This window comes from Pezoporus flaviventris, unplaced genomic scaffold (assembly GCF_033815535.1).
Source record: "Pezoporus flaviventris isolate CSIRO_AGI_PZ_B2104156 unplaced genomic scaffold, CSIRO_AGI_Pfla_v1 ptg000045l, whole genome shotgun sequence".
NCBI lineage: Eukaryota > Metazoa > Chordata > Aves > Psittaciformes > Psittacidae > Pezoporus > Pezoporus flaviventris.
The window spans coordinates 29394970-29406126 of NW_026892593.1; the positions used below are offsets into that span (position 1 = coordinate 29394970).

General features: G+C 38.6%; 1 long non-coding RNA gene across 1 annotated transcript; it reads left to right on the top strand.

Annotated features, from left to right (window-relative positions):
* The first annotated feature begins 903 nt into the window (after window positions 1-903).
* On the top strand, window positions 904-2013 carry LOC133276384 (uncharacterized). The gene is made up of 3 exons (XR_009745861.1): window positions 904-1435; window positions 1575-1647; window positions 1783-2013. It is a non-coding gene; the product is annotated as an uncharacterized LOC133276384 (long non-coding RNA).
* Window positions 2014-11157: the final 9144 nt, after the last annotated feature.

Sequence of the window (11157 nt, forward strand, 5' to 3'; positions counted from 1 at the left end):
TCTTGTTCTTATAGAGATTTCCATGAGTATATAACATGCCTTCACATTAGTGTGCAAGGAGCAGAAGATGAAAGTCTGACTCTTACGAAGAGATGCTGAGAACTGCAATTAATAAATTCCATTCAAACTAACTAATAAAAAAATAATAAAACTGAAGTTACAGACACAAAAATGTATAGGATGCAACAGGGAAAAATTAACAACATTCTTGTCAAAGAAAACTAGACCTCACAAATCTCTTGCTTGAAAGATACTAGGCAAATAAACAGAGAACATCCACTTTGCACCTGTATTTTCACAAATACTTATTGCAAGGTGCATTATTAAATGCTATTAAAACCTAGAATGCAAAGTCATTGAAAGATCTCACAATTTTGATAAAATAATAGACAAGTACACTGTAATGCATAAAGGAAAATTACTTCTAATTACACAATAAAGAAGCACAAAGTTGAATTATTAAGGTGCAATATCTGAAAATCATGGTGGATCATAGTTCTCTAAAACCAGCAGCTCAACACTGGTTCAGAAAAGCAGTTGATTTATTGGAAAACCAGATAATATCAGAAATGACTGTTATGTTATATACATTTTGATCCGAAAGCTTCTAACTGAGGTTGGATGTGAGAACCTAGTATTTTAGGAAATTACATTTGTGTATATAATAATAAATTCCAAATTTTAGAACAATGTAGTTCTAAAAACCATCACACACACTCAAGTGAAAAAAAACAAAACACCCAAAACAAAACAACAGACCTTGACAGGCTTTTCAGGCTGTAGGTTATTAAATACTGTAAATAACCTAAGCCTGGTGCTCTGCTGAGAGAGGATTACCATTGTGCTGGCTGTTCTGGACTGGGGCTCCTTCCCCGCTCTCTGCCTCCATAAACACCTGTATGGCAGAGGACAGGATTAAATAGCATCTTCCTCAAGGAAGTTTTAACTCAGGCTATTTTAAATTGGCCATCAGCTCCAGCTTTCTGACACAGGTGCTTGCTCAGGTTTTGCTTTGATAGGAGACCGGGAGATGGTTAATGTACAATTCTGCACCTGTGAATTTAAAAGCTTTCCAAAATCTACCACTTTATAAAAATCCCCATAACCTGTATTAGGCCAGCACTATTCAGGTGAGATAAAATCCTGCAACATCTAAACTACTTCTAGCACCGGAGACAGTCCACTTAGGCATTTCTTCAAGTGTCTTTGTGTTGCAGCAAAGTAACTATATTTTAGGAAGAAGTTTAATTTATCTTCAAGGAACAGAACTCTGCATAGAAAATATTAAATTTCTTAATCTCACATGATGTTTTTGCAGACTGTGAGATTAGCAGAAGGGTAGGGGTAAGGTTCTTGTGGGCAGCAATTTGGAATAGGTGCTGTTGTCACAAAAAAATTTCTGAAACACCCGGTGCTTCCATTGGTCTGATAGCAAGTAAGAATTTTAATAACATTAACCATATGTGGCCTGCCTGACGAGAGGTTTTTGTAGCTCTGCACCCTATACAGGCTTTTGCCTGGTGATTTTCTGCTGGAGAGTTTGCATCCTGTTAAATCCTATTTGATCTCTCTAGAACAGCATTTAATGGGAAAGACACTGAGCAACAAATCAACAAAGTGATTTCTACAACCAGAATTGACGTAAAGGTGAGTAGATTAATTACATGAATAAGGGCTCAAAGACAAGGCCATAAACGTGTCCAAAATGTTGTCTTTGTTCAAAAGTTAACAGAAAAGAAATGACAGAACAAAAATGATCTCTATTTTCACTTTCTTTTGCAGTGTACATCTTGAAATGAAAAAAAGGGAAAGCAAAGAACAATAATCCAAGTTTTCTTTTGCCATTTCTTTGCTATATAACCCTAGTAGAAGCTAAAAAAAAACCAAACCACTAAATTCACCCAGACTTAGGCACCGCACCTGTTATATCCTTATGCTACAGAAAATACAATAGAAAGGAAAGACAATAAGTCATTCCTTCTGGTCTTTGATCAAAACATGACGCGGGTTTTCCACATGTGTAACTCTATGAGGCCCTGGGCAAGAATCATTCCTTTGGAAGTTCATGGGCTATATTCTCGTTAAAATACAACCTGTCCTTCTTCATAGATTCAAAATCTGACTTCAAAAGGTTATAGGGTGATCTCCTTGCACAGGGATTGCATGGCTTATGCAGAAGTCCTATGATTTTTCTGTCCATGCTGATTAATACACACAAAACAGAGGCTTTTACCCTTATGCCATTTGCCTATTTCTATATTAGTGCATGCTGTCCAGCTATGTCCTTTACTTTTTCAGCAAGAATCCGAGTGGCTGGCTGTTGCTTAGTCTGGGCTGAATTTCCCTTGCATGTTGCTGGGGCTTTGAGAAGAGCCATACACTGTAGGGCTATTTAAAACCCAAAGAAATAAATCCTGAATCACTGAATGGGGAAATCCTGTAGGGTGTCCTACTTTTCTACCTAGTCATCCTGGTAGTATACCATTGCAGCATGGTGTCTGAAAACCTCTGGGGAACAGAGATTCATAAAATGACACTGAGAACATAGATGTCCTGAGGGTATGTAACCCTCTAAGTATAAGTCAACAACTTCTCGTAGGAGACAGCCAAGCCACACAATAGGAAGGCAATGACCTTTTCTGTTTTATGACTGGGGAAACACCTTTATATCCCAATGATAGAAGTAGTGAAGAATCTTTAGATTTAGACAACTGGAATTCTGGAGGAGGGCATAGTAAAAGCACGATTTAATTGGCACAGCTAATGGAAAATAACTTGTATAAATCTTTTATGACTAGAGTAAGGTTATTGTTGTGACTAGAGTAAGGTTACTTTTTCATTTTTTTCTGTTTGTTGTCATTGAATGTAGTCTATCTGGTCACTATTACAACCCCCCATCTATTTGCTTCATGGTAAAAAACTTTGCTATGAAAAAAATAAACTACTTAATGTGACAGCAAAAATACAGTATATTTCCTTTTATGTTACTGAGCTTAATTTTAGCTGATTAAAATCTTACAACTCTGAGTGGCTCCAAGGTAGATTTTTTATTCCAAAACATGGTTTTGGGAACAGTGAAACACTATATTTTGTTGGCAAACAGTTGCAAGAATTAAAACCTTTAATCAGGCTCTGCTAAATGCTTCAGTTTATAAATTGTTTATGAGTTAACTAAGACCTTCTATACAAATCTGTTTCACTTTAATAATAGTCTGGAACTTTTCTATGCAGTATTTGGTCCAGTACAGTCTTCTACTGTTCATATCTGGCTAAGGTTATGGTCTGATCAAAATTAGTCTCACAGAAAAGCTTAAATATCATTCATAAATAAGCCAGTACTCCTAATATGGAATGAAAAAAATCTCTCTAAAGGTCTTCCTTCTTGCTTCTGGTACGCACCATAAGGAATAAAACAGGCACCGATTCACATCTATGTACCTGCCGGCCTCTCTTGGCAAGCCTGCTGCATTGGCACGGCTGTTTCCCTTTGTCAGTCCAGAGTGAGGAGTTCTGATTTTGCTGTTAGCCTTATACAGGTGCAGTTCAGCCATGCCCCTGAGCCCCACGACCATCCAGGGGGTTTAATCTGCTGTACTAATGACAGGTCAGCCTGTTGGGTCAAAGCATTTTGTCATGTTATTAAGTGCTCGGGGTACATGCTTAGACACATAACACCAACAGAAGGGAAAGCATGCTGGATAGCCTCCTAACGAAGTGGTGAAACAGCCAGTGGCAAACCTGTTTCATAAGCATTCCTGCCCTCTCGTGGTAAAACTGTGCTAAATTTAGTTATTACATGTCACACAGGCTTGTCCAGCAGGTAAAAAAAAAAAAAAAAAGGAAAAAAAAAAGACAAACACTGGAAGAAAATAATAAAATATTTATTTTCTCATGCTCATTCATGCACCTTTTGGTGCCTGAATTTCAAGAGGTCTTTGCAATCCTTCAGCTTTCTCCTGTACCAAATAAGATTCTTTGAGATGCCTTAAGCTTACCTTTTGGTGCCTGAATTTCAAGAGGTCTTTGCAGTCCTTCAGCCTTCTCCTGTCTCAAATAAGATTCTTTGAGATGCCTAAGCTTTAATTAAAAAAGACCTGTCTCTAGGTTAGCTAGATCTGTGAATAATTCTTCACATAGATAAAAAGAGGAGAGTCTCCAGTTTTATGGCTACTCAAGGTATTTTTTTTTTCTATCCTGAACCAAATCTTGGCGATTGTTTTAGCTATCAGAAGAGGATGAAATCAGAAAAGAAAAGTGTTAGGGTTGTAATTAGACCACTTTTAAGTTGCCTCCTAGCAGCAGCACACATTTATTTATCCTAAAACACAATGCTCTGTTGCACTTCTTTTCTAACATAAGTTGGTAACTGCCTGAAAACCAAGGTTCCCAGGAGTCCTGGTGTTTATTTATGTTTTGCAAAAAGTCATTTAGAAAATTATGTCTTTTTGACAGGTCCAAAAATGGTGCTCTGAATAGATAAACCTCTTTTTTATTTGGGGCTCTAGGTACTGCCACATCTGCAATTCAGATGTACTGCTTACACTATATTAGCTCACTCGCAGTCTTGACGAGGGCTGAATCATACTCAGACTCCATCTCTACTATCTTGTATAGTATGATGTAGTAAAGTCAAATCCAGATTTAGACAGACCTACCAAAACCAGAAATAGCGGCTGGATTAATTTACCTTCTGTGAAGGTTGTTCTTAGTCATAGTGAAGGATTATCTGAAGAAAGTTTGTATCTGCACATTCAAAGGGATGGACAGAAATTCAAGAATTAGCAAATCACCAGATATAAAATACATTATTGCAAAAGTGAATAAAAAGACTCAGTTATTGACATGTCTATCTTCATTTCACAAAAATCTTAAATTAGCTTTTCTTCTTTCTTTCTATATAAAAGGTAGCAGCCTATACCAAAGCAGAGTGAGGACAGCTTTCCTGTTGCATCTGAGAAAGAAAAAATGGCTTCAGCTGTCACCTTGAAAAGGACTATAAACTTTTCCAAGAAGGAGAAGAAACCCCCAAAACTACAAAAATATTCTGTTAGCAAGAAATATGAAAAGAAGCACATCAAAGAAAATGAACGTAGAGACAGATGTCATACACATTGCAATGAAGAATGCAATTACTTCCAAACATGTTGCTGTGACTAGCCATACATCTGTAACTGACAGATCCAGCTTTTCTTTGAGCGGAACGTATTTATGCATTTATATCCAAAGGCTGATTCATTAATGAAAAATCCAGGGCCAAGATTTTCAAAAGGGGACTAATGATTTTGAGATCCCAAGTCCAAACACCTCAAATAAATTTTATGTTCACTCACATAAAATTGCCAGGTGGGGATGCTGGAAGTGAATGCATGCAAAAGGCATGAGTCACTTGATTCATGCACTGGGTTTATAGAAGACAACTCATAACAGTTTTACCAACCCTCATAGCATAAAAATGACTTTGTGAAACGTGTCCCTGTGAGACTCAACCTTGCTGGAAATGGTAATTTCTAAAATCTTAGAGTTTAAGTGTCAATAATCTTATTTTGGTTTGCTATTTTCTGTAACTGGATCTTATTTTAGGATTGTCAGATTTTATTTGTTTGCTGCTCTGCATGTTTATCTGGGTAATTATTCAAAAGAAATACAGTTTTAAACAATCTGCTACAAATATCCTTTTATTAAGAGTGATTAAGAGAAGGCGTTGTTCTCCATTTGTTGCATTATAATAAGCCTCAAAGTGTTGTTTACATCAAACAAATTAAAGCTGTTTAAAAACTAATCTTATTACAGTCACATTGTTAAGTGTTTCAGGTAGTGAATGTGTCATAAAATGACACATAAATATAATAAAAATTGTTCTCAATGCTGGAATTAACACCTTCCATAATAAATTTGTGTTACCTATCATTCCTTACTCTTGGGTTGTGTCACAGTCCTGGCTACTGACCACTGCTGTACAGAATGAATGAGACCTGTACACTAATGGCTTATGAACATATATTTTTTTCCCAGAGCAAATTGATTTTTGAAAGTAAAGTTGAAATGAGCTTTTCGTTCCTCTTCCCTATGAGGCAAGCATAAGAATCAAGAAATTTGGATAATTCACATACGTCACACCTCTCATTTATTCTTGTCGAATATAACACAAATTTAAGGGAATCACCTTTTTTTTAATTGTGGACATTATTTTAAGAAACTGTGGTTTATTCTGAGTACCAAAAAGTCCCCATAGAAGTATAGAGCTTTATTCAGCCCACCTAACATTAGAAGCTAAGTTAGGCTATCTGCATTAGAAGCCTACTCGGCCAAAGTTCCCTTAATTGATGATGGAAAGTGATAGATGCCTCCAGTGATTCAGATGGTGGGCTGAGCTGCCTTTTTTAGCTACCCTCCCCTCTTGATTGTGAAGCATTATCTTGATTCTCCCCTGCCAGTGTTTGGACTCATCATGACTCTTCCAGTAGAGATAAGGACTGAGGTTCATATTACTTAAACCTACAGACAATAAACTTATTTTTCTTAGTTGTCATACCTTTCCGTAGCTTACCACACATACATGATTCTTTGGATCGCAAGCTGAAAGCCATTTCCATACAGGTAGTAGTTGCTACAGCGACAAGGCTCTGACACTGGATAAGCAATTAACTGTAGCTGGGTTGGATCCGGGCTTTTATAAACTGTTGTACCTTGATTTCAGGGCATTTATAAACTGTTATACCTCAGTAGATTTCAGGGCATTGAAGGCTTGCATTGAAGGAGAACATGTAAAATGAAAATTTGTTCTTTTCTACCAAATAACTTGAATTACTTAAATACATCTGTCATAAAGTATTAGCCATTAAAAGGAATCAAGGCTGTCTAATATTTTGGGAATTACAACCAAGTTGCCAGGTCTCGAGAATCAGCAGTGTGCCAGAAATAGGCTCTACGTAGAGACAACAAGGCAAAGAAAATACCACAGTTAAGTGGTAAATGTTTGAGCCTTAGGCTGTAAATACTATAAGGACAATACTCATTAGAGAAAAAAGGCTTATTAGCTTGCAAATGTGAAAGGTGTACAGGTTTTTGTTCCAAGAAGAACAAAAGGAAACCTCAACAGCCCTGTGACTGGAGCACCCACTGGGATAAAGTTGCTTGACAGAAATAGAAGATGTAAGGTGCTGTCGAATCTGGAGACCCAGCAGGGGCAAGGCTGCTGCAGCTCCATTATGCTTGCAGGTCCGTCTGGCAGTGAGACTGAGGGTGTACCATAGGTGCATGCACATGCACGCACACACAAATGGTTCTCTCAGCAGACCCCAGGGTCTCTCCAGCAGATGGACAAGCCTCCCTAACCCTGTCTTCTGGTAGACCATACCTCCAGGTGCCCCACTCAGAGCAGCACACCCTGGTCCCCAAGCCACAGACCCTACTCGCCAGCTGGTCCAGCTCGATGCTTGTCAGGGTTTTGCACTGACAATGCATCCTTGTCATGCTCTGTGCAGGCACCATGGGCAGACTGACACACCTGGACCACCCCCTTACACAAAGGCACATAGTACAGAAAGCCCCACACCCAGGAAAACTGCTAGAAATGGAGTTTAGTGAGAAGCTAGGGCAGGCTGCGCTGGTCAGGTGCAGGCATGACCAGACAGGCATCCTGACCTACACCTGTTGCACAGAAGAGGCTCCTTTTCTCCTCTTCTTACTCTTTTTTTCCCACACTTGTTCCTCCCTGAATCACCTCAATCAATCCTCTTCCCCACCTTCATTGCATCCCCTAAGCATCCCACAATAAGCCCTGTGCAGTCCCCAAATGTTTCACCTTGCACCCCATAGGGAACCCTACAACCCAGACAGTGTCCCTGGTCCATAGGGTGACCCAGAGAGACTCCTTGCTGACTCCAGGTGCTAGATGTCCCCGAGAATATGGAACTGGGACTGCCCTGGGACAGCCCTGTGGCTGGAGTGGGGTCCTCTGCCTCTGCCTCCACCATTCAGGTCTCCCCCCACCATGGTGCCTTTGAGGATGTGGGGATAAGATTTTCACAGGGTGGGGGCTCCTGTGAAGCCCCAAGAGTTGGGCAAGGGGGTATTGGGGTTCTCCCAGCTGCAGCGCTCTTCTGAACTCCCTTGTGTGTTTGGGGCAGCTTTTGTCACATAAGGTAACAGGAAGCTCAGGGACTTTAGTTAAAATTAACATCTAGTGAAAATGTTTTAGCCATTGAACTACTGAGGACTTGATCATTCAGGGTTGTTCTCTGAAGTTTCTCACCCTGCATCCAAAAATTCTTCCAATAAACATTTTACAGAATTTTGTATGTTCTAGGGAAAAAAAAAAGCAAAACAAGCATTAAAAACATTTTGATGAATCAGATCTTGCTTACAGAAACCACAAGAAAATTTTTAACCAGCCATCATTGAGCAACTGCAGTCCTGCACCTCCCAGCTGTTATAATCAGGAGCTGATGGTTACTTTTCTATTGCACAGGTGAGAAGAGAGCATGTACTGGCATTGATTTCAGCCAGAAGAGGAGCATAGTGAAGTCTTCTTGGAACACTTAGGCATGTGATGCTTTAATTTCATTACTTTTACCTACATAAATTCCAGCCAAAGGAAAGACTTCTAATAGCCAAATCTTTATTTAGTTCCTTAGATTAAAACCTGTGCTGACTGCATGGAGACTTATTCTTTGTGGGGAGTGACGGAATAAATTGCATGGTTGTCACAATTCATGTAACAAATGTGGTTTGGCACAGTGACTTTTGCACTGCTGCACACATCACTTTTGTGTTAATATTTTGACCATAAAATATTGGCCATTTTAAAGAGAAGATTCATGCACAGCAAATGCATTTTATCATACAGACTGCTATTTCAATAACTTTCTAGCTTATGCAGTGTCCACTGTGATATGCCTTTTGATGAGCAGATCAAAAAAAGTTGAACAACAAAACGAATACATTCTCCATTTTTCTGTGTCTTACCTGTATCTTAGTCTTCACATGGTGCATTTTGTCAATGAAGTTTAACACCCAAAACTGAGTGGATTATTTCACTAAAGTCAGCACCTGTGCACGTGTGCACACAACAGAAGACAAGCACCTCTCACAGCTGCTTGACACTATGGAGCTTAACTTTGGAGGCCCTTAGGGCAGCTGAGATTCTACTGGTCATTATAATGGTTTTTAGAGCAAGCATATAGTTTAAGTATAGGATTAATTGTCTGTTCTCTAGACATACATATTTTCAAACGACTTTATAAATTGTTTTGTTTGTTGGCTTATATTTATTTGTCCACATTTTCTTTTAAAAAAAAACATGATTAGTTTGAAACCGTACGTACTATTCCATGGGAGTTATAACTGGGAGTAAGAAATATACTGTCATTAACCTAGGTCTGCGTTTGGTCAAGGTCTTCTCATGAAATACCACAGTTTCCCCTCCTGATGACTTCTGGCTGTGATATATTAGGCTAGTGTTTTGACTGGAGGTCCAGTCCCTAACAGATTAAAAAAGAACCTCAGATGGGCTTTCATATGTCTTTACAGGAAAATAGCCAAATCAAAATATTTAGTTTTAAGGCCTCTGGTCTTTAAGGAAAATGAAATACAACAAAAGCAGTTTTCTGTGGAATGCACACAGTTTTTGCAAAGAAAAAATATTGGTTTGGTCAAAAGCCAAATCCTCAATTGAAATACTTTCAATGTAAAATCTTCAAGCAACCATAAAATATAATGATAAATATAAATTAAGGAAATTCTAGTTTCAGGCTATCTCCTCACACTCACTCACACACACAGACGCGCACATACACAAAGGAGGGACTGCTAGTGAGGATGTAGTGTTCATTTTACTTGTCATGTAAAGAATCAGGAAGAAGACAGTGAAAAGATGTTTTCTAAGTGCTAATACTCAAACAATTAAAAAAGAATTATTCTGCAAGGTGTATTGAGACTAACCAATATCATTAACATGCTGCTTCACTGAGAAGCTGCCTCCTAGCTTTTAATGCAGACACCTGTAAAAGATAACTGAGCTTTGATATAAAATTTTGAGAATATTGATTCACTGAATGAGCATGGGTTCTCTAATTGTATAATTTTAAGAGGAAAGACAAATTTAGGATGATTATTGTATTCCCTGTACTGTTTAATGAGACAGAGAATTAGCTCAACTTCAGATGTGTCATATCTGGTAAATCAATGGATTATTAACTTTAATGCAGTAAATGCATTGTTAGTCTCACATTTAGCAACATAAAAGTCCAAGATAATGGTTAGGGAACTTGTGAAATAATAATCTGTACATTACAAGTTCATAATAAAAAGTGACCTGTGTATACATGTAAATGGATAAGGTGGATAGTGAATAGCAGCAGAAGCAGCAGAGAAGAGAAGGGAGAAATAAAGATGCATACAAGTGACCATTTATAATGATATCATCCAGAAAGCGTTTTAACCTCAGGCATAGCCCATGTGGTTTCTAGTCTTGTCACTAGTTAAAGCTCAAAAAATTAGTAATACTATGCTAAGAAAGTGGAGAATCCTTGGTACTCGCTACAGGATCGGGCACATGTATGCTGGGCTCTAGCAGGTCCATCAGTCTTGCACAGAAAAGACATTAATTGCGCCTTTGATTAACGTACTAGACAAATTCAGGAGTTTGTTTTCTAGGCTGGAATCATGCCTCAGTTGAAGCATAGATGCACCCAGATAAACTCCACTCCCTGGTCATGCCATAACAGCCAGAGGTGCTCCTAAAGCTGCCGAGGAGCAGCCACTAACTGACACCAGCACTGATGGGCGCTGGCTGGCTGCAGGATTTTCTGAGTGAGAAATCCTCAAGTTTCATCTATACACCTCAGGATCAGGTCTCACACATTTAGCTGTGAAGCCCTTTCAGAAGTTCTTGTGGGTGGGAAAGGGTGGTTGTACAACAGCTTTGCAAGAAAACAATTAGAATGTGGGTCAGTACCATAAAACATAAGACTAGATTATAGTTCTAGCTTGTAGCAGTCCTCAGTAATCTGAAGGAAAAAATAGAAAGCTGCTGTTGTGTAAAGGCAACAGAACAGCAAGCATGCAAACCACCCCTTTTATTTTCACATATCCTAGAACAATAGCAGCGCTGAAAGCTTTCAGGAACAAAAGGTATTTTTTTGCTCATTTTTATAC